The sequence below is a fragment of the Esox lucius genome, chromosome 5 (genome assembly GCF_011004845.1).
Source record: "Esox lucius isolate fEsoLuc1 chromosome 5, fEsoLuc1.pri, whole genome shotgun sequence".
Taxonomy (NCBI): Eukaryota; Metazoa; Chordata; class Actinopteri; order Esociformes; family Esocidae; genus Esox; species Esox lucius.
Window position 1 is genome coordinate 13,081,302 of NC_047573.1, and position 25,257 is coordinate 13,106,558.

Here is a 25,257-nt window from a genome sequence, read left to right on the forward strand (position 1 = left end):
CAGCAGAGGACCCTAAGTTCAGATGTGAATCGAGCTGTGTCATACAAAAGGATGTGATGGGATACAGGTCTTCTCAGATATTTTGATATACAAAGTGACAAACATCCTGGTTCCCCAAAGGGGACGTAGATGTCAGTGTGGTAGAGTCTCAGTAGTGGTCAATGTTGAAATTGAGCACTATCTTCACAGTTCAGTGATCAGATCAGTAAGTAGTTGTTGCACTGAGAATGCACAAGATTTGGTGTGATGTAAACTCCAGCCAAAATAACTGAGTATATTTTGCAGTGTGACTGCTAAGGTATTCAGGGGATCACACAATTGTGTAGTGGGCTCATTTATCAATATTGCCATTTTAAACTCAGTTTGGAATGTTTGTATGTGTAGAAAAGGTATGATTTATCAAACTAATCTTTAAACGTCCCTCATGCACTGGTAATTTGAGGTTAATAGCTTGTGGACAATATACAATGGGATAACCAAAACAATGAACAGTCTTCATTACTAAAAACATAAGGGGGAAAGAACTTATATCTGTAAAAGAAAATTCGAACTCACTAATCAATAGAAGAATGAATAAAACCAAACTAAAACTTTAAATGAGAAGGACAGGCTATAGCACCAAACTGGCAGGCCTGTGTATTAATCTGCAAATCCGAAAGGAGTTGGAAGGGTAGAAATTGCATAGTTCAAAGTTTTGTATTCTCAATTTGCATAGCTTTAACCAGCTATCTTAATTAGCGTCTTTCTGTTTGATGCAGTCAAAACAGCTACTATAATCTGAAGAAATGATAAATAACAATAAGTTAATTTACCAGACCAGCAGGAGTGGACTTTTGTTATCTCCTGTCCACCTCATCCAATGCATTCCACACTCCCCGCTCCATACTTCCTGCTGCTACGCTTCTGTGTTGAAGCGCCACCTAATTAAGTAGTTGCTAAAACTTTGAGATATGAATTTAACCTTGTTACCCTGAGAAAGGGAACGAGCTGCAACACACCAGGGGATGCACTATGATGTGCCCGTACAACCTGAAAACAAACATGGATTGTTCCTTTTAAGGCCAAATGTGTGCATTTGTCACAAAAAAAAGCCCCAGGAGATAAAAGCCCAGGTCAACCCTGACCACAGTGATTTAGGTCTGCACTTTACCATGGCTTGAACGGTGTAGGGCCTTCAAGGTTTCATACCTCGCTCCCCTTTTCAGGGAACCATGAGGAAGGTCAATCGGTACACCACATAATATAATTGTGCCACTTAGCCAGCGAGGCTGAACTCAGAATGTGGTAGACAACCCAAGGGAACAGTCGAACAGGGCAAATATCTCTGAGGGCAACATATAACACTTAGACTGCCTACTCGCCCACTCCTGCTTGAGCCAACAGCACAACATGTGCTAAGCTGGAATCAGTAACATTGAGGATATGAAAGTTCACAAACGTGTTAGGTGAAGCACAAAAACGCGCCGTAGTCAACCTACTAAAATGCGCCATGGATGCTGCCACACCCCAAGTAAAAGGCAACTGCCACCCTTTAACGTGATATGATAATGGCACAAACACTGTTTGGATAGCATTTTTTCCCAAGCTGGTTCATAGTATGAGAGTGCAAGACATGCATTCTGATCTTAGGGTTGCTGTCGCAGGATACAGCCGGGAGCCCAGGACAGCAGGTCATTATGCCTTGGAGTCCACACAGACATACGCTGAATAGGTGGAAGACATCTGGTAAGCAAGGCTCCTTAGGCAATCAGGGAGCCACTAGAACCAAAGACAGACCAGAGGTGAGCTGTCCTGTGGTTGATATTTACCAGATCATACTGGTCCAAGAGGATTGGTCAGAAATTCTTTAGTAATAGAAAAATTGCTAAGAGTTCCAGGAATTGTGAGGCGCACACAGCGGCACAAACCAATTTCCCCTGACCGAGTCTTCATCGCACACTCTTCATTGTCTGTGGTAATCACCTAGGGTGATGTTACTCTGCCAACTGGAGCCACCGCAAGTGTAACTGCCGGTCCCTCCAGAAGGCTGGCACCTGAGACATGACATGGAAAATGGGAGCCTCCAATAAAGAAAAAAAAAAACAGGAACCAACATCCACAATGACCCAGTTGGAATTACGACTATCCCTACAAACACAAACTTAAGTCCTTAGCCAAGAACGGCCATGATTGAACGGTTCGGTATTGGTCATCCAAATGCCAATTCTCCTGTTGACTGGTGCAATGAATCCCCTGCCATTTAGTTTGGCAAGTGCCCCATCCACCACCAAGGTGTGTTTGAGGTAGGAAAAGCCAGGACAAAAAAACGAGGGTTACGTAACTTTTTATCCAGGGGTAGACAAGCACATGGAAACTTGTGAATACGATTGAACAACTTAAGGTTACACACACACAAAGTGTGCTAAATTGTCCTATCCCTTTTGGGATTGTGGAAACATCCTCTGTAGAGACTGTCATGGGCCCCGGACATGAGTACAACTGTCACTGCCGTTTCTGGAGGAGAGGGACAATCTCTATGTATGACTCTATTAGCCCCCGAGAACTCTGGGAACTCACAACAACAGGCGTTTGTATCCCTGTGTCACTGTGTCAGGAGTAGGCTCTTCTGAGAGAGAAGCCTGCCCTGGACAAATCTTGACAAAGCCACTCATGTTCCAGAGTGCACAGGTGCAACACATGTATTTTGTTGTCAATAAACCATTTACTTTTGTAAAAACCCATTTCATTTTGGGCTTGAGATACATTTGTGGCCAAGTTTTAAGCCCCAAAACACTGGAAACCAGGGTTTTGGCTTAAATGACCTAACTCACTAGTTGCTAGTGTTTGGCATGTCTGTATTGTATGTAAAGGTCTGTCCAACGAGTTTTTAGGAATTTGCTTATACTGTAATTTTACAAATAAGGTATCCTGTGGATTTTGTAGAGATTTTTCTCTATACGTTACTTTTGTGATCACTCTAGTATAGGTTTATCGCAGTCTCACCTGTCTATAATATATTTTTTCATTACTGTGCAACTCTCCTAGGAAATGTAGCAACCTGTAACCTAGCCATCCAGTTTTTGAGGTTAACTAGTAGTTTACCCTTTGCAATGTAGCCTGGTAGTTATGCTGGTGGAGTCTTCTGTGAATTAGCAATTTTTCAATATACTTTATGCCAGACTTTATATCTATTCATTTTCTGCAATGCTTTTCAGCTTCTTATCACCGGCAAAATGTGTGCTGCCATCCATACCACACCTCTGGGCTTACACCCATATTTGAAGAAGTTGTTGACCATAATGTCCTCCAACTGTGTTTATGCTATTTATTCCAAAACATTGGTAAGTGAAGTAACGCTTGTCAATGGCGATCATCAGAATTCAGAAGGTGTTACTGCAGAGAGCTGCAGCACAATAGATGACTGCCCTGAAGGTACTCCAGCACTGTTCAACACAATTGACCGCAGCCCCAAAAGCACCAGAACATGAAGAGCAGGCCCAAAAGCATGAGAACTGTTCAGTACCATGGAGAGCAAGCCCAAAAGCATGAGAACTGTTCAGTACCATGGAGAGCAGGCCCAAAAGCATGAGAACTGTTCAGTACCATGGAGAGCAGGCCCAAAAGCACCAATCCTATTCAGTGCCATTGAGAGCAGGCCCAAAAGCACAAATACTATTCAGTACCATGGGCGACAGCCCCAACAGCTAGACTGACAGATAACGTGTCTTTCAATAAGTGACCACACCATATATCTCTATGATAGCGCCATTACTAGCGATACGACCATGGCCAGCACTAGCAGGCTCAATAGCACCCGTATATCTCTAGTATTGTCAGTAGCCAAACAGCACAAGTGCTATCCAGCACCAGGTACATCAGTCCCAACAGCACAAGTACCATTCATCACCTCGGACAGCCTTGAACCATTTCCACTAGGCCTGTAGACAACACGGACCAGCACCCATCACAACCTTAACAGTGCAATAGGCACCCTCAACTGGACAGACTGCAGTTTGTCGGGTCAAAAGTTTTTAGATAAGTTCCCTGCCATTTCACTAATATCAGATGAGGAGAGGAACGCAGAGAAATAAAATACGTGAGCCAGTCATCGTATAAAACAACTTTCACAGTTGACTGCTTCCGGAAGAACATTTGGCTATTTCTGTGTGCTTTAAGATGGAAAACAGGCTCTCAATAATAAACGTGAAGCCAAACACATATTGCTCGAGTGTAAAGAAAACAAAGGTGAAAGGCTTGACATTTCTGAGCACTTTTAACTTTTTTAAGCGTAAAGTCTCATTCACATACTCTTGGAAGGTTTTGCTTTCAACATTCATGACAGAGGTCAAACCACTCTGCCAGTGTTACATTATTTGATCCTTTGCATGGAAAGGAACTGAACCCATGCGGGTGTGGGGAGAATGGATTAGACAGACACAGCAAACTCCAATGACAAGCACATTCAATGAGACCACTCGTTTGTTCCTCCCTTCTTGTTCTGTTCACTGCTGCTGGCTAGAGATTGGTCTAGGGGGTAATGATGGATGGTTGGGACAAACATCTCTAGACAGCTAATTAAAGAAACCTCATTTGATAAGGGGGTTCTAGACTTAAAGAGCATTAAATGCAGGGCCTGAAAGCAAGCAGAATCCAATTACCCATTGTCAGAGAGAGAAAGCTAAATAATCTGTTGGCACCCAGTCTGACTATGAGTATCATCCAAAAATGCTCCTCTGATGAGCAACACTGCATGAACACATTTAGAGATGCAGTACCTATATGTAAATTTATGGTCCTGTCCAATTGCTCAACTGCGCTACAATTCACTCTCTGTTCAACAGATTGCAAACAGACAAAACAGGAAAAGGAATAAGAGCCAGATATGCCTCTTGTAAACCTGGTGTTATATGCGAGTCAGCATGTATCAGGAAATGATAAATGCTAGAACCAGCTTGCTGACACTGACCAGGACATTATTCTGACTCACTAAGATCAGTGATCGGCCGATGGCAATATTTACAAATCCAAATGGTAAACACAGTAAACTGACCTGGCTAAGCATTAGCAGTGACTTTGATGTTGGAATTCTTATCTTTTACTTGGAGAAGGTTACCATTGCTTCCAGCCTAGATGTTAGGTTTAAGCAATTGGGGAACTGCAGTAGCTCAGCATGTCGGCCAATGATAAAATATGCTGAAACATATTTTATACCTCAATTCATGTGGTCTACAGTTGGGTTATGTTATGTTCCTGGTAAAGGGCACTTGAGGTGATATTAGTTAGCATGAAACCTTTAGACATTGATTTAACTTTACAAAACTCAGTGTAAAATGTGTTAAATAAATTAGAAAGTAAACATATATTATGCATTCTGTTGCTGGTGTGTGTATTATGCAAATTGTGTGTATGAATTTACATGAATCACCCTTAATAATGCACATATGCTTATACATGTTTATACATTCAAGTATGAGGGTCTTAACCGTAAAGCCTGTCCACCGGCCTTGGCTAACAGGCTTTGCCGGATACGGCAGGTGGAATGGTGGCGGGTTCACTGCACTCATTCGGTTTGAACTGCTTTGACGAAAATAAAAAATAATGGTACGTAATAAGCGGTCGGCATTTGCTATTTTCGAGTCTATTTGTGCACACAGAACAGATACATTCTCTTTACCTCAATGTTTTATTTGCCAAGTATGTGTGCTTTTAATGATTTTGTAACAGGCGACAAAATGTCAAAGCTGTGACTACTGAACTTTGCCTTTTTCGAGTCTATAGACTACCGCTTATTTTCACGAATCAGGTTGGGACATGAAGATTGAATTATACCCCATAAGGATACTTCAGTCAAGGCAAAGCTACTATTACCGTATATCTACTAAGGCAACAGATTGTTCAGAATGTTTACAGTAATTGGATGACCCCTTGCATAATCCAGCATGCTTTACGTGCGAACTATAGACTGCCAGCATACAATTCAAACCGAGAAAATAAGGGATTGTCAAGTTTTTATGTCAAACCTGTTGAAAAATAAATGTACAATTATAGAATGTCTTATAGTTACGCAGATATGGGATAACGACGTCCACGTATACGAGGATAGTGTGTCATTCTGTGTAGAGCGTTCAGACTGCAACTCAGGATTTATACATGTATTTTATCGCCAGTACTCAGCATTCCGATTTAAAACAGGATTCGGATATTGCAAATACATTTTCACCCACACCGACAAAGATATACACGAACACATAGTGACACACACTATGAGATAAAATGCTACACTTCGGTAGGACGCTAAAATGGACCGGCACTTTATTCTAAAATCCTCCGAATACAATTTTCCATACACGCGTTCCTTTTCAAACATACAAGTAAGAAAAGTCTTACCATATTAGCTCTAAAGCCATGTAAATCCACTCCAGGTAGTACTTATAAGAGAAAATGCATCCCGCGGAATCCCTGAACATCAGGAACTCTGCCGCCCTCTGTCTTTGCCTTCCTGTTCAGAACCAGAAATCACACTCGCTCCTCCTGCGATATGTGGTATAGAACCCAGTGTGGAACTTGCTTTTGTCGGACTGTTGTAGGTTTCGTATGTATTTATGGCTGCTAATAGCCCTGCTGGATTAACGTTTTAGAGACCACTTTTATACTCCTTTTGTGTTCTATGAATTAACCTAAGCGTCGCTGCTTCGAGAGTAAATGTCCATGGAATCTACGTATTCAAACCATGATTGGAACGTCCTAATCTAATTAGACTCACAACAAAAGGCATACAGATTATAAACGTAGAATACGATGCATGCACCTGGCTGCGGACATCTTTGTATCCACAGACAGAATACAGAATTCATCACATGCTTCAACCACGAAGCACAAGCTGACTTGTATACTGTAACTAAAGACTCCTCAACGTTTTTCATTATTTTGGAATACCAAGACACTATTTGGCTGTTGTTTGAGAACAGTACTGTAACCTACTCGTATTCTCGCCAAATTCCTTCATAAAAGATAAGTGAAAATGGCATAATCTATTGGTCCCACCTCTAATAGGCCTAGTAAAAGGGTTGGGGGAGCAGTGCAATTATAGCACAGTGGATTTACCTATCTGCCCATCTGTTCAGTGAGTAGGATTACATCAAATCCTGTTGAGCCAGGGTATTCAGAAATCCAAGGACTAGTAAGTGGCCATCAAATCAACTGTGATAAAATCAAGCAAAGAGAAAATGTTGTGTACTTAATTTGTTTGGTTACGGATGGGTAGAATTAGAGGGCAAAAATCCTGGTCAGTGTTCAATCACAATGACAACTACTGTACATTTAAGGGTTCTGTCAGTCACAAGGCACTGAAACATATCATTCGTTGTGGGTCAACAGTAATCCCAGTGATAAGGGAATGGATGTCATAGCCTTAGTTAGGTATCACAAATGGAATGAAAAGCATTTAGCAGTTTAGTGAGCTCAAAACTTTGACAGAGCTTATTTTGGAAAGCTATGTCAACTTTATTTGTTCGATTCTTTCAAAAATATTTACTGCACATGTATATTTACACGTATTTTTTAACATTTAAAATTTTTACTATCTGACCTGAAAATTACTCCTTGGAACACAACAAAGTGCATTTAAAACTTTAGATGTTTTAGTATAAACATACAATTATTTTTGTGAATTCCAATCCAAGATGCTGGTATCTCCATTAAATTAGGAATTAGCAAAACCGCAGACCACAGCAGTATAACATAAACATACAGATCAATAAAATGGAAAGGAATGAAAAATAAATACTCTCCCACCTGTTCACAGGAACTTAAAATATTACAATTCTATTGCATCTTAGTGGCAGAATGCCAACAATGAGCCTCTCACACTTTTCATTTCAACTACAATTCAAGAGATTCAATTGCAAGACATACAGAAAGAAAGAGAGAGAAAGAAAGAGAAGGCCTAGAAGCCAATCTACAGACAGGTAATAAAGACTTGACAGACTGGAAGCTGAATGCAGAGACTAAATGTTCTCCATTCTCATGGTTATTTAAATTATACAAGCCTAAACGATGTTTTCAGTTGGAGTGCCTGGATATGTTGTGTAATTAGTAATGAATGTGTTATTTAGAAAGCGAAAAATAAAATAAGGGCATACATGTAGGTCATTTGAACCTGCATTTAAAAGCTCATCTTTGCAATGGCTTTCTCCCTGTTCCTGATATATGACCAGACATGGAATGTATTTGGAATACCACTGCTTCACTATACAGTATGTGGACCTTACATGCAAATCTCCTAAGTAATGTATATACTGTAGCTACAAATGCATACATTCCTAATAATGTTTATGTAAACGTTTAAAAGTACATAGGATGGAAAAACACAGACAAAAGTCCTCCATCATCTAAGAAATACATGCTAAAAAGCTGTAATGGTGATATTAATTAATTTATTATGATCACACAGGCTAGCTATCTATTACCACCTGAGGCTAATTAAATATACTATTCATGGGTTGTAAATGGTGGTCCCACCCCAGAATGTTTCATATCTATACTGTGAAAATGTCATGTGTTTACGTTAAGGTAATCGGTTTCGGTCCTAAATACTGTCTCCAAAACATAATTTTACAAAAATAAAGCAATTCGTGATTTTATTCATTTTTCTGAATGAATTTTTATTAGAAGAACCTGAATTTCACTGTTAGTGAATGGGAATTAAAGTCTTTAGTTAGTTTTATTTATGAATCTACCTCATTTAAAAATGCACTAAACATGATGTCTCTACTGAAACACATAGATAAAAATGCAAACAGTTTTTTGAACAACCTGCCGATCCATGTAAGACTCTCAATTTTGAAGACTGCTCAAGTCCAACTGGTTACGTTGCTGATCTGGATTCTGAGAGGAGCAGGTTAATGTACTGAGAGATTTACTGTACTGAGAGACTTGTGCTATGCTAATATGCTAACTTCAATAATCTAGAGACAATAATCTCGAAACTACACACAGAGATATAACAAAAGTAACATAAGTTTGCATTATCACTTAAAAATTAAGAATTTCCCCAGGGGTTTGAGGCCATCTAGTCTTCTTGGTCAGCCAGCGTCTAAACTCCACTCTACAATGTACTTATTGTTTCTAAAATGTTTAGCCCTTAAACCTCAACTCAGGCAAAATACAAGTTTAATTTTTCAAAGCACAATCTTTAGACTGTATAATTTGATTGGATAAGTATTTGGAGATGTACGGTTACGTAATTTTGGACTATTTGAAACATGCACATTTATGTTGATTTCCATTTTAAAGAAGAGAAAACATGAACAGGACAGTCAGTGGTTGTATTCGGTAAATGTTACAGATTTCTTTCAACAAAGAGGCATTTAGCTACCGTAAAACAAACATATTTACACGATAAGGGTTTAATATTCTTTTAGTAGTAACCGTTGCTACTCTTGTGGAGGTACAGTCCACAGATTTTTGTCTCTTCTTGGTGTTAAGTACATAGTGGATTTTGGTTTAGTCAGCAAGATGGTATAAAACAAAAATTCCTTCCTGGTATTATAATCTGACGGTGGCTATAACCACCTCTGACCCTATGTTGGCAGCAAGCTGTCTACACCATCCTGTCTCACACTCATGCTGTCCAAACAATTCAATAACTCTCACTGTAAAACTTTTACACACTTCAATTCACCCTCACACCAGAAGTGGGTTGCCTGTTAGCTAAAGGCATTTCTTCACCTTTCAACACCTTGGGTCCTATCGCTCAGCTTCAAGCTATGTTAGGTATAGAGTTCATACAATAATGAGATGACATATAGTGTATGGAGAATTGTCAGGAAGGTTATGGTCCACAATGAAAGTGCAAATTGCTCCTCCTCTGGTGGCAGTTAGGCGGGAGCACTCTACAACACATCAACGCACACACACATGAGCGCACACAGACACACACACACACAGTGTTCAAATGTCAAAAAGTTACTGTGACTTACTAACTGGGTTATTTTTGCAGTGGTCCCCATTGACAATGTGTGGGAGTACTTACATTATGTTATGGAAGTTGTGTAGATTGGTTGACATAGCTTGCTGTACATTACGAAGCTGAGTCAAGGGTGCCTATGTCAAGAATAACTAAGTATTATTAATAAAAACACTGGATACAAAGTTTCGGGTAGCTGTACTGTAACTGTGGATGGACAAACATATATCTAATGAAAAATACGTAATAAACTGACAGATGTAGCAATATCAAACAATATCATTGTCAGCTGTGTTGTAAAGAAAGTGAGTAAACTTTAAGTGTCATCCGTCTTTTCCATTTGAATGGGTTTAATGTGTAATTTTCTACCATTGAAGGAATATCTGAAAAACCATATTCTGAAACCGTTCCTGTGAGAGATCATTAGCAAAGGTCCATGTTTCATATTGGGGGGGGGGGGGGGGGGGGCATTCTCTGAAGTTTTGAAAAGCCCAGCATCATTACATTTGCAGTTTCCAGAGACATGGTGAGATGGTGATTACTAGAGATTACTACCACCTGCCGGTGCCACCATCAGCCGTTCCTGAGGGACCCAAGGCAGACAGGGCCAGGGCCTGTTCCAGTGAACTTGCACTAATAGAACTAATTACAAGTGAACTGGAAGGACACCCAAGGTCTAACATTACAACGCTGTGCCTCAATAAATGCGGCGGTGGCAGTTGACAGGTTTTGTTGGGTTTTAAAGCAATATATTCAAGACTTGTTTACTTGGACACCTTTACAGCTCCAATCAATCTAAATGGCAAAGCCCATACATTCACTGTGAATATTAATGTGTGTGGAAAAGGTGGTATCTACATAGTGTTAAGTTATGTACCATGCTCACCCTCATTGTATTATGTAGTTCTAAACAATACGAATCCTACAGATACTGTCTAAATATTTACTGAATTTTGACCCTATGAAGGGTCAGATTCAAATGTATTTCCTCAAAATATACCTTGATATGCGCATACAGTATGTCTTCCTAGAACAGTTTTCAGGTTGAGTTTTACACCATGTTCATAGGTGTTTCATGACACGTGAGGATTGCATGACAGGCTCAGCAATCCCTTCTGAGCAAACCAGACAAGTGAGGGTCCCTCTCATCTAATCAATTGGACTTCACACTCTCCTGAAATCCCCCCTTGTTTTTCCTCTCACATGGATGATGGTTCTGGCGCTAGATGCATTTTACCATTACTCATACTGTATACTGTACATGAAAATGGAACTTGCAAAAGATCAATTATTATCATTATTTGAGAATGAGAAAAGGCATCAATAATTATTTTCAGCAGGTGAAACAAGGAAGATGAAGACTTACCAACGTGGTATCTCTATGATAGAAATCACATCTTTCCCCTTCGCCACAGTGCCAGCACCTGCAGGAGATAATTTTGTTATGGTTTTGATAAACATTTGAAAGAAAGGTCTTCTGTCAATTTCTATAAACCTGTCATAGATGATGTGGGAGAGCTATCTGACCTTTTGGGGAGGGTTGCTTCTATCTTTTCAGGTGTTGTGTGTCTGTATGTTTGGAGGGTGGAGGGTAGTGTTTTTTTGTTTACATCTTCCATTAAGGAGATTTGCTATAATCATCAGCAAGGTAATGTTCACACAGTAATAGGCTATATAGTGTGAATGTTCTAAAATGCAACTGTTGAGAAAACACTGTCCTCAAAGAACACTGCACATGTGGTTTCATTTGAAAAAAATAATATGTATACGTATATTAATTAAAAGAAGGCCTAGCATGGGTTCCTAATACAACTAGCATGGGTTCCTAATACAACTAGTATGGGTTCCTAATACAACAAGCATGGGTTTCTAATACAACAAGCATGGGTTCCTATTACAACTAGCATGGGTTCCTAATACAACAAGCATGGGTTTGTAATACAACTAGCATGGGTTCCTATTACAACTAGCATGGGTTCCTAATGCAGCTAGAATTGAGCCTTTGTTTGCTGGACACTGAAATGAATGTTAAACCAATATAGAATGTAAAAATAATTCACAATTTTGGAACGCTCTTTGCCCATTCGGGACGAATGAAACTGCACTTGCAATGATTCTCGAATGTGGCAGAACGAATTCCCTGGATGCATTTTCTGTTTGTCGAGACTGACATATTCTTATTTGATTTCAGTTATTTCAGTTCTTATTGGTTATGTGGGGCAATGAAACAGAACCCTAATAATGTGCCAGCAAAATCCTGTAGATGAACAACAACATATGGTATATAAGTAAACACAGTATTCCTATTGATGAAAACACACATTACGGTGTAATGTCACAAATGACAACTTCCTCAACCTTCCCAAGCAATGATATACCAGAAATTTGAATTTGGGCCCTTTTTTCAAAGGTCACACTGCCATCCTATTAAGATATATATTTTATGTCTGATGAAATGAGCGCGAAATCAGCTGACACGGATGGGCATTGGGCACCAAATTCTCCACTCCTTCAGAGTTAATGTCTGCTTTGCTGAGATAATGAAGAATTATAGGCTTTGTGAACCTGAAACCCATGTTTGCCTTAGTTTTAATTACCTGTCAATGTGAGGCAACTGGAACTGAAACAAATGTCACTGATCTGTAGATCGTTTAACAGGGAAGGACACTGGGCTATCTGCAGATATTATTGACAATATATATTTCCTTTTTATTACATATTTGGCTCTAGTGTTACGTAAGCAAAGGGATATGTTAAACATTTTATTGACTGTCTGCATTGGAAAAGTCACAGAAATCCACTGGGATGTCATTGGGAGCTCCTTTTTCTACTGCCCAATCTGTCTCAAGCTATCAATATCTGCAAGCATACACAACAAAATAATTTAGGATAATGTAAACAAGCTACAAGCCTGTCTGTGGTCACCTGGGCCTTCTCAAGTGCCCCGTACTGAGTATCTTCAGGGGTCCCAGTACCTCCAGTTGGGAGCCTTTGGTGAAGACAGTTAAATAATTGTTTTTATGTAGCAGCAGGAAATAGCATTATTGTGGGGTCAAGGGTATCAAGTTCATAGCAAGACATCTACATGTTCCTATAAAGGTTTGGCCAAGGTTTATCAAGCTGAATTAAGAAACACACACCACACATTACATTATCAACTGTCTGAGGCAAGAGCAATCTTAAATAAAGAAGCAATAAATCAATCCAGATATCAAGCCCAGCATTCTCTTGACAACATTTTTTATTAGCATACATTAGCACTATGATTTGGAGCTGAATGGGACAAAAGTATAATAATGTCTTAAATTAATAGGGGAAGTCAATGATAAACTGAAAGGTTTTCTTAGCTTCCTCGCAGGGGAATAATTCTATTGTTCTGTCTCAGATTATACATCAATGTGGATCTAGAGGGAAAGACCCTTCATACTTCTTTACAGCACAAACATAAGCATACGAATACTATAAATATATACTTTAGGAATATCTATATATTTTATAATAGATTTCAAGGGGAGTAACAGCAAATATGAAAACAGTTCTATGTTAATGAATCCTTCTATGTCATTGTTGGAATATATGCAGTTTCTCAAGGAGAGCAGGCTTGTGCTAAAGCGAAGGCTACATCAGAAGGTGATACATTTGAGGAACCCCAATTCATTGTGAACTTCTTGCAAAATTTCTGTCACAGGTTCACAATACCACCTTTTCTGACACCTCTGTAAAGATAAAGAAAAAGCTGTCTGGGAGTTCCCCTAATTATGTAAGTTTGCTGTGACAGAAGATTAGTTCCCACAGTAAATGTTTGTTATTCCAAATTCTATCTAGCGTGACCCGACTCTTCTTCTTGAGGGAGAGAGAGTGCTGCATGCTTAGACAGTCCAAAGACTTAAAGGGATTTATGGGCCTAGACATCTTTTCAATATTTACTGGGATTCCCCTTTAAGCAATAAGGCACGAGGGGGAGCAGTACATGGCCAACAGAACCATAGAAACAGGGCGATATTTAAGGCCCTGGTGGGTATTTATTCAGGTGTTAGCAACTTTCATCAAGCGGTGGGGACATACAGTGAATGTTTTATCAACAGCATTGTCCATTACTGTTGCAGTCAACTAGAAGGCCAAAATGCTGCCAAAAATTGAAAAAAGGTTGAAACAAAGCTGGAGTGTTGGTTAATCTATAACACCACTCGTCTTAGAGCCAGCTGTTCCTCTTTGAGTTCAGCGCTCAAAAGAAAACTTGGAAAAACAACACCAATTACAATAATTTTGACCACGCTGTGCGGGTTAGGTGGTCATCCTGATTCTAGGCCTAGCATCGTACAACAGGAGGTGTGCAAAGACCTTCTCCAGCATCACCGCCCGCGTGAACTGCCCACTGAAGATGGGCCAAGCCTTCACATGGACAGAAGAGCGCCTGGAGGCCTTCAACAATCTCAAGCAGGAACCTGAGGCCCCTGTGCTTGTCCCCCCACTGACCTCACCATGCCCCGATGTGACACAGACGTGAGTAATGTAGGAATAGCTGGCGTACTGGCCCAGGTGCAACCGAGGACTGTCCGATCTGCGGTAACCCATGGCTGTAATAAAGGCTTTCGGTATTTTGTAGTAGTTATGTATAAGCTTTACATACCTACCACATAGGTTTGTACCCTTTCCTAATTCATGGATGTTTATTAACAAACTTAAAAAACTTTCATTGGTCTACATTTTCCTCTAGATTCATAGACTATAAAGAATGCTTTAACAGTGAGGTTTTTATCCAGATGATTTGACAGCTACTTTAATGGTTCACAGGTGGGGCCAATAGTGAGGTAATGGTGTCATTATTATTATTTATTTCATCTGTGTTTATTTTTCTTACCAATATTTCCCAACATAAAACTAAAGTCACCATACATAAAATTTCAGCAGAAAAACAAATGTAAGTATATAATTTGTAATTCAGTAATAAAAGAGAATAGGTCAGGGGTTTAAATACTTTTGCAAGGGACTGCATAGGAAAGAACTGCATCTCTAATAATATATAAGTTAATTCATTTGATAATTTCATGCCCCGAAATGAGCCAAAATAAGATCACCAACCATTTAATTTCTCTTTCCAGGGTTGCCTACTAACATTTGTACAACATGAAATTCTTGCTCTTTGGATAGGAAAATAGATGAGTTGAATGAATGGACAGCCATGAAAAGGAAACCCTTGAGGATGACACGCATTGATCACATTATTTCCAGATGTGAGCTGCAGTGCTCACATTGAGAGAGACACTTTTGTAATTACAGTCTGACAGTCTGTAGGGTATTATTTTTGAAATACAACCCTGTTTCCCATAAATTTGGGACAGTGCATAAAATGCAAATAAAAACAGAATGCAATGATGTGCAATTCATTTATCCCTATATTTAATTGAAAATAGTACAAAGACAACATATTGTCAGTTCCTGGCTTTGGTGCCTCGAGGCATATCTATGTGCCTGGAGGCCACAGTCAGGGTCTGGCTGCAGAGGTGCCTCTTGGCATCTCTGCTCGCTTATGTTTAATTGTCCCCAATCAGAGGCAGCTGCTCCCTAATGCCTCTGGTTGGGGATCCTATTTAAGTTGCCCTTGTTTTCTCCTTAGTTTGTCGGTCATTGTTTGCGTTGGATGCCTCAGTTCACGGTTGTTTTCTTCTTTGTCATTTTGGCTATTAAAGAATTTACTTCCATTACCCGCTCTGCACCTCACGTCCTTTCCCTCAGCCGTGACAAAATGACCGACCGCAGCAGAACGACGCCCGAGAGACACGGCCGAGGAGATCCGCCACACTATTGAGGAGGTGTGGAGCTGGGGTCTGGATCCCTGGCCAGAGGTTCCAGGCCTCTAAAAGACCCGGCATCCTCGGAGGGGGTTGGATTGCCGGCCTGGCCCACCGCAACAGGGATCTGGTGTCCCTCTCCTGAACATTCCCAGTACCAAAGGGGTGGTCTGACCAGCACCCTGTCCTTCTTAGAGGGCGGAGCCTCCTTCCCTCTGCTCTGGCACCCTGTCCTTCTTCAGTGGGGGAACCTCCCTCCCTCCTCCGGTCCTGGAGCTACATCCTGCTCCTGGGGCGAACCTTCCACCAGACTGGGCGTTGGCACTATTGAACCCATTAGTATTTATTATTATCAGCAACATTAATTTCAGGTCATCCCCAGATAACGTGCATATGTCTTCCTGCCAATGTCAGCCTTAGATCGAAACGTTGTATTTGCATTTAGAACGTAGAGAGGTCAGCTGTGCGTATGAAAGATGGAATGTATAGTATTCCTTTTACAACATTGAGAGCTTGGCTGTGGTTGTGTGTTTTCAATCGGTGACAGGCAGGCCAGTGAACTGCAAGCAGGCCCGGTTTAGCACCCAGACCCATTTACTATGGACCCATGCTGTTGAAATAGGTGCAGAATGTGGTTTGGCATTGTATTGCTGAAATAAGCAAGGACTTCACTGAAAAAGACGTTGTCTGGATGGCAGCATACTGTATGTTGCTCCAAGACTTGTATATACTGTTCAGCATTAATGGTGCCTTCACAGATGTGCAGGTCACCCATGCCATGTGCCCAAATGCACCTCCATACCATCACAGATGCTGCCTATTGAACTGTGCGCTGATAAAAAGCAAGATGGTCCCCCTGCTCTTAAGTCTGGAGGACGCGGCATCCATGATTCCCAAAAATAATTTCTAATTTTGATTTCTCAAACCACAGGCCAGTTTTCCACTTTGGTTCTGGATCTTGTATGTATCTGGTTTCTTCTGTGCATGGTAGTTTTAACCAGCATGCAGATGCAGCGTTCACAGACAATGATTTTCGGGAAGTGTTCCTGAGCCCATGCAGTGATTTCCACTACAGAATCATGTCTGTTTTTAATTGCAGTGCCACCTGAGCGCCTGAAGATCATGGCCATTCAATATTGGTATTCACCCTTGTCCCTTGCGTACAGAGATTTATCCGGATTCTCTGAATCTGTTAATGATATTATGTACCGTAGATAATGAGATCCCCAAACTCTTCGCAGTTTTATGTTCAGACATTTTCTCAAATGATTGCACTATTTGCACAGGCAGTCTTTCACAGAGTGGTGAACTCCTCCCCATCCTTACATCTGTCAGACCAGTCCTCCCCGAAATGATCTTATAATACCCAATCATGTTACTGACCTGTTGCCAGTTGACGTTGACTGTTAGATATTCCACCAGGTTTAGTTTTTCAGTATTACACACGTTTTCCAGTCTTTTGTTGCCTCTGTCCCAACTTTTTTGAAACGTGTTGCTGGCCTCAAATTCAAAGTGGGCATATATTTTTCAAGAAACAACAAAATGTCTTAGTTTCAACATCTGATTTGTTGTCTTTGTACTATTTTCTATTGAATACATGGTTTTAATGATTTGCAAATCATTGCATTCTGTTGTTATTAACAAGGATCATAGGCCAAAGGCAATAAGCTATTTTCTTATAATATACACAATAAAAACACACATTTAGCAAAAAGAAGACAGGGAAGATTTCATAAGTCCTTTTTGCCTTAGAGAGCAAAAGATTTGGGAACCAAGCCGAAGGCTTCTGTCCTAAAACAACATTTATTAGAGGATTGGAAAGGTATACAGTAAGCAATAATGCCCTAATTCCAGTAATCCAATCAGAGTATGGCTCTAACCATGATGTCAGAAAAGCCGTGGGTAGGTTAGCTAAGACACTCAATAACTCTTAAAAAAGCTGCTAAACACTTTATATCCTATGCACTTATATTTCCTTTATTCGTCTTACCTCCACTCCTTGTCTCCTTTTGAAAACCGGTGGATGAAAAGTTCAGAGGTCCCTAACCTCTCAGTTTATAATCCAATGCATTTTCAGAAGGAGGCGAGGAGAGAGGACATACCAAATCAAGGAAATGCAATTGAGATTCTCTCAAGGATAGATGAAGCAATTTAAGATTCTTCCCTCGTTTCCTCTATTCACCTCCTCCCTCAGAAAGTGCATTGGGGCAGATAAGTTGAGGTAACTCCCCTTGAAGCCTTAATGTACTTCCAAAGAGAGGCAAGAAGTGAAGGAAATAAGGACAGAGAAAGCTATCATTTGACAAATATTTTTTACAACTAGATGTCCTCCCACGCACACAAATCATGATAATTTTATATACACAGTATAATATCGATACATATGTCCTCCACTGCACATCTTGTTAAGCAATTCTGCTTTTTATCACACAACTCACCCACCCAAAAAGTATCTGCCAGAACCTACAAGCCTAGAGGAAATTGCATTGTTTCACAACCTCGACTGAACTTGCCCTGCCTGTTTGACAACCACCACACAAACCATTTAAGATGCCACTTCTGTATTAGTTTTTTTGCATTATTTTGATGTTCACCTTGTCGGGGAACAAACATTGTCAGCTAAAACACTACACCAAAATGTGTAATTCACCATTTCTGAAAAGATAACTTCTACTGAGATTATGAGTGAACACTTTATTGAACATGCAAAGTCCTTACTCCTCCAAAAAGAAAACAGCAATCTCATTGTCTCTGGAGAATATAGGCATTAATCTAGCTGGCCCCATGGACCCTTCAGTTGGTGCACTGCTACTATGTCCCTTTGATGACTCAACAACACAGCTATCCAAAACTGTAAAAATGCCATTCATACTTCTGAGGCATTCAGCTGCCTGTCTTTTCTTTTAATATTATAAGTCTTGATGTGGAAATAGGTCATCTGGCGACCATTCACAAAGTGAAGCTATTAATAGTAGTCTTACTTTAAGTTTGTAGAGATCAACAAATCAGTTGCTCCTCATGGGCAGAGAAGTGGATGGTTACTATAGATGGAAGACATTAAGGGTGTGCGGCCGGCTTCTTCAAAAACAAATAGAACATTTAACAGGTGTGTGTTTTTTGTGGTACAGAGTAATGATGGAAATCACCCTAAAACTGAATTTTTACTGCATAAACTAATGTTATACCATCACTGAAAATAAAACTGGTCTCAAAACTTTATTAAAAAAAAAAGCAAATATTCCCACGACGATCCTCACTCTGTTGAAGCAAATTCTTAGACTCCATCAAAGTTCATTTACACACTCCCAAAATAACCAAGTGTCAACATGAAAATCATTTTTAAATATTCAGCACTAGAGATAAATAAAAAGCTATTACATTCCAGGGGGGTTTATATCACGGCTCCAGAGGGCCCGAAATCGTGTAGTTACATTACTCTGTGCAGTAGAAGAAGACACTGTGATGAGAGGGAACAGTGTTGCAGACTGGTTCCCATTCAGAGAAATCAAACGTTTCTAGCAATTCACAGATCAAAGGAGGAAGAAGCTGGATGTTCTTTCTCTGTAAATAAAAAAACCTAAATGTCCTGGATGAGCACTTGTCCTCAGATGTATTTGATTAACAAAACCAATTATATATAGTGTTTGCAGAGCTGCCTCTCTGATCTATATAGACTGATTGACTGCAACCTGTCTGTGGGTTTAAGCAGAAAACAGGAGAACAGAGAAGGGACCTTTGTAATATGAGGAGCTGACAAGGAAGTGGGGCAGACTCATATGGCAAAAATGTTATTATTTCTTTAGTGAGATCAAGTTTTACTGAATAGAACAGAAAGATATCTTCTATTTATTTCGGAGTAATGATCAAGAAATGTTCTGTTTTAACATGTTTTTAAACAGAATGATTGAACTGAGCTTGTTAACACTGTCATTTAACAGTCGTTTGTTAATTGAGACTACATGATACTCAGGGATTATACTCACTGAGGATTTGAAAGTAGTTTCACATTCAAGCAAATCTTTTGAGATGATATACAAATATTTTAGCCCTACTTGATCCTGTTTCCCGGTAATATAAAGACAACACGTGGGATTCAAAGTTGCCCTTTAGAAGTGCGAAGAGAACAGCTTTACTAAGATACGTTATATCTTAATTTTATATCTTCATTTTTCATAGATTTTTCATTCATGCTGCTTCAACTGGATCTTTTAGACATACTGCTGAGGTGCATAGCCAGCTAAATGATGACTCAGATGATAGATAATCCTCAACAAAAACAAAATTCTTACAAAATAGTTGGTGATTATAATTTTATTTTTATGCCGGACTACAATCTAGCAAAAAAGTATATGCAACTTCACAATGGCATAGCAGCATGCTTTAAATAAATGTCAAACAGAAAATTAGAGATAGGTAAATCTGTAAATCATACTCAAATCCTGTGGCATCTTTGAAAATAGGAAAAGAAATCCTACAGAGCGTGCTCCCTCTTTTACCCACCAGAAAATGTCCAAGTATGGGTAGGCAGAGCTTAAAATGTGTACAGTAATTGAGCCCTTTGTAAAAATATATATATATAAAATAACCCCATTCAAAACAACAGAAGTGGACACAATGCAGCGGCAGATAACAAGGCTAATCATAGTCAGAGCCAGTCAGTGAAGCTGCTTTCACTCCAGATTGCTATTGCAGAGGTATACAGTAAGATATGTTCTCGCAGAAACCGAGGGAATGTGCTTTATGTGGTTCTTATTAAAATCATGGTTCTCTGCTTGTGAACCTGAGAAATTCTAACAACTATCACACACAAAAAATATTTTTCATTGAACACATTTAAAATTACAGAAAAATGCATCATTCTGTAAGCTCAAGGACTCTGGTCTCGCTATGGACAAGGAAGCAAAATTGTTATTAGTAGTTAGCTTTTTATTCTATTGGTGATAAATACGTGAATTTCTCCAATTGTGGTGTATTTCCACCAAACTGACATTTGGGGACTGAAAGCAGTGTGTGAAGATATATTGCACACAAAAAGTACTTTTTCACATAAGTTTTTATACCCTGAATAGAAATCAGTGTATTCTTATTGTGTTTTGCAGTGCTATAGTGTTAAATAGCTCTAACATGAATGTGTTGAAGGATTTCTGTATAAACTTTGTTCTAATGAAGTGAACAAGTCAACCACCCTAAAAAGTTGGACGGACTCATGGGCAATGGTGATGCTTACAAACGTACATGGTTGATGTAAAAGTGATGAAATGATCTCCAACCACATTCTACTGTATACAGACCACTAAAACACAGAAAGCTCTCTCAACTAACAAACGTCACTTCACAATTCGCACCATCCCAGAAGGATTAAAGGTAAACATTTGACCAAGCACATTAGTACCTTTTTTTTTATTGAAAATGTGACATCTTATATTTGATCAATTGAGAGTAAAGAGAGTAAAATAAAAGATTATTAGAGAAGTGGATCAGGAGTAGCAGCGCTGTGAGTAGACTATAAAACAAATCTGGTCTAACATTGTCCAGCTAGCTTGTACAACCAATTTCTCTGTAGAGGTATAGGTAAATGCCTGCTAGGCTATCCATTTGTGAGATGAGAGGGGGTTCCAAGCATTGAACTGGACGACCTGTCATTTCTGCCAATTAAAAAAAAGCCATTCCTTTAACATGTGCTCCTTCATCTCACTTATGCCAGGCATGTCATAGTATTTCAGAAGTTATTTGTGGTGTTCAAGTAAGCATGCACACTCTTATTTAGGTCTAATAAATCAACCAGTGACCTTTCCTAAGGAATGCATTAATGTATACGGTTCATTCAGTTCATGCTCATCATAGTCCTCTTTCACAGGTCTTTAGACTCAAAGCCTTAGCATTTCAACAACCAACAATGCCTTGTGGTTTTTTAAATGAATTGCCACTCTAGAGAAGGAGAGTTAAAGTCTATGTGAGGACCCTTGCTTTTTCCTCTTTCTTTAATCTTTGCAATGAAAGCACAGAGATATTAATTATTCTTAGCAAATTATTATCAATGGAGTAATAAAACAAATTAGAATAAATGTTTGGAAAAATCGAAATCTTAAAGGGGCACTCTGTAGATTCCTGCCTCTAACGTTCACAAGACCAAATTAAACAATCACACAACTTTACTCCTTCTCCTCTTCCCTTATCAAACAAGCCAGGAATAGTATTAGCTGGTCCATGGTGGTTTAGGGTGGGTGATAGTACTGTGAGTGTCTAAAGCATGTATTAGGAGACTACACGTCAATGCAAATTGATAGACGGACCAGCAAGAATGTTTAAATAGGGAATGTCTCAGGCACATATTTTTGCAGAAAAGGATAATTGAAACCTTAACTTAAAGCGTTAACTTCAGACATCTTCTGGTCAGTCATGCTTTTATTTATGCTAGCAGTACAGTCAAAATCTTAAAAAATACCTACATTAATTTAAATGTTTCAGAACGGTGAAGGTTCATTGCCAAAACCAGGGTAGTAGTGATTACCATGCAGAGTGTGTCCCTAAAGGATCACTGAATAAGAAGATGCTTGAGTATCTCCCTCCTTGCTAATGATGGTGCCCAGCAATCCCAGGGCAATAAAAAGAGGGCATTCTTTTCTAAATGTGATGCAATAAGGACAAAGAAAAGAAGGACACAGCCTCCATAGTTTATGGTGATTAACGACCAAGCGAATCATTTTCAATAGTAACATTCATGTGCCCCAGGAGTACCACAGGCTGTTGAAAAATGTCATATGTGGTGTTAATGTTTCCATAGAAAACTTCAACCCTATGATCATATCATAAATAAATCTCCATAACCATTTGGATGATGAATTTCTATTTTATTAGGATATACAGCTCCGGAAAAAATTAAGAAACCACTGCACCTTTTTCTTTCCTTCCCAAAAAAGTCTAAAAGGAGGATTTTGAGTGAGGAACAGAAGGGTTAAAATTAAGAGACTACTGCAAATTGTTCTTCACTCAAAACTTTCCTTTTCAACTTTTTTGGAAAGGAAAGAAAAAGGTGCAGTGGTCTCTAAAAAAATTTCCGGAGCTGTAGGTGTAATGGTCGGGTGTCCACATACTTTTGGCCATATGGTTTATGTGCACTGCTGGACAAAACATGCCTTTGATTCTGCTTGAATAAACATGGAAAATACTGCCATCAGTCATTTCATTTAATACTACATAGTTAAGATTTTGTCTGGGATGTGTGCTCTTAGTGAAGAGTGGGTGATATAATGTGATCTACATGTACATTTGGCCAGTACTGTACTCGAATTTTACAACCTCACCTCCCAAGCTCCACCACAACTCTCTTGCATGACTACACTGGTTGACTCAACATACTTCTGGTTTTGCTAATAAATATGAACACTCAACATACAGGCTACATATGATAACATAAATAATTTAGGTTAAAATATCCAGTTTTAGAGACTACTGCTATGTACTGTATCAATCAATACATCACCTCAGGTTGACATTTTCTCACTGGCTGTCTGATCACGCTGTGACGGAGAACTCTGTCACGGTCACCATCAGATCGTGCTAAAATGCAGTACAGAATATGACATGAACAGCTTGATCTAGACTGATTCCTACAGAACCTGATGGCAATGTTTAATCTATAATATCCACATTAGGTTGAAATGAGAAAATGCAACTACCTGTGTTTAGGCAACTGTAACGTTAGCTCACTTCTCAAGAGATGGACTATTAACCTAGTTAGTTAGCTAGCTATATCTCCTAATAGTTTCATAGCTAGCACTCACTTTGTCTTTGCATAGAAAAAATGCCTGTATATCTAATTTAAGTCTCGACTGGCGTGATCTAGTTTCTAGTTGTGAGTGGGGGTGAACACTAGTGTTAATGAGTTAGATTGTTTGCTAGCCAGCGACAAAACGTTAGCTAGCAAACTAATATTTATTTTGCAACAACTGTTTAATATATAACTTTTGGTTGCAAACCACACCTAAACTGGTTCTCTTTGATAGATTAGCTAATTATCTACCTCATTCATATGTTATGGGAGGTAGTTAGCTAGAGGTAATGTCAGTAAGAATAACAAACTTTTATGAGCCAGATATCACAGTTGCTAGCAGCCTCTACTGTATTTCGGTAACCATCACCCTGTCTATGACCTTTCCAGCAACCACCTCAAAGCGAAGTGCCTGCGAATGGTCCAAAAGCCAGTCTTAATTACAAATTACTGTCCCGCCTCCCCACAATTCTAAAGCAGTGTTTTAGCTTCTCTTATAAAACTGTTCTGTTATTAAAAAGTGGGGGGACATGTCCCACTCATGTACAATGAAACCTACACCACTGCTCAAATCAAATAATATTTTATTTGCCACATGCTTCATTCACTGTTGATGACTAGCACTGATGGGCATACTAATCAAAAACAAGTCTGTAAGTAACTTGTTTAGTATTAAGAGGTACGGCTATTTGGGTCAGTGTAACTGTAGAGGTAGCAGCAGATATATAATAAACAGTAAAGGTATCAGAATATGTGAAGTGTGTGGCAGTCATGTGTATGTGTGTGCGTTAAGAACAACATAATAGCAAAACGGTAAGGAGCAACATAATAGCGAGACATTAAGGACCAAAAACACAGGGGATATGTAAATAAAAACGTAATTGCACTGATTTATCACAGTTTACAAAATAGTTCCACAATGAACATAATATCCCTAGGAGCATGGTCAAGAAGATTGGTAATAAAAGGTATATATATATATATATATATATATATATATATATATATATGGCACCAACAGCATAGAAAATAAAGTATGTACAGTGCTTATAGAAAGTATTCGCCCTCCAAAGTGAATGAAGGAGCAAGTTGGTGTCATGGAACTTCAACATTAAGTACTTACTAAAGTAAAGTATTTGCTTAAGGTAAACGAGTGGCCATGTCAGAGCATACCTAACTCCTACAAATAATGTGCTGCATGACTTAAAGATTATTGTCCATCGACACCCCCCAAGGAACTTGACAGAGCTTAAACAGTTTTGTAAAGAAGAATGGTCAAAGATTGCCAAATCTAGATGTGCAGAAGTGGGTGGAAACATATTACATTTTAATATTTTCATTTTGTATTTTAAATATATATTCTGTTTTTAAAATAGTAAAAAAAAAAAAAATAGTAAAAAATTTCAGGAAGGTGTATACTTTCTAAAGGCACTGTACATATTTAACTGGGTCAACAAGTGCATTGTGTGCAGGACTACAAAACTCAAACCTGCACGAAGCAAGCTCAGGGCTTTCAGTTTTAATATACAGTCATGTTTCTTTCTCAGTCTATGTATAGGAAACCTAACAGAAAATATTTGAAATATCAAGAAGACAAACAAGTGTTAGATTGCTGCAGAATTACAAGGTTTTCATCGTCCCACAAGACCAGGATTTAAAAAATAACTGTTGACTTATTAGACAAAAACTGGTCTCAGACCAATCAGGCAATACTATATTAACTAGGTAGGTTACAAGCTGAGAGAAAA

At 39.1% G+C, this 25,257-nt stretch overlaps 1 protein-coding gene across 7 annotated transcripts in view; it reads right to left on the bottom strand.

Moving 5' to 3' along the window:
* pcdh15b (protocadherin-related 15b) overlaps positions 1-25,257 on the bottom strand; it is a 214,139-nt gene that overhangs the window by 176,047 nt on the left and 12,835 nt on the right. For 6 of the 7 annotated variants that reach the window (XR_004575762.1, XM_020046964.2, XM_020046963.2 and 3 more), the window contains exon 2: positions 11,313-11,370. The gene's annotated coding sequence lies outside the window, so the exon portion shown is untranslated. Of the gene's footprint in view, positions 1-6,366; positions 6,536-11,312; positions 11,371-25,257 lie in introns of those variants that run through there. The other variant, XM_020046961.2, reaches the window with a different exon arrangement.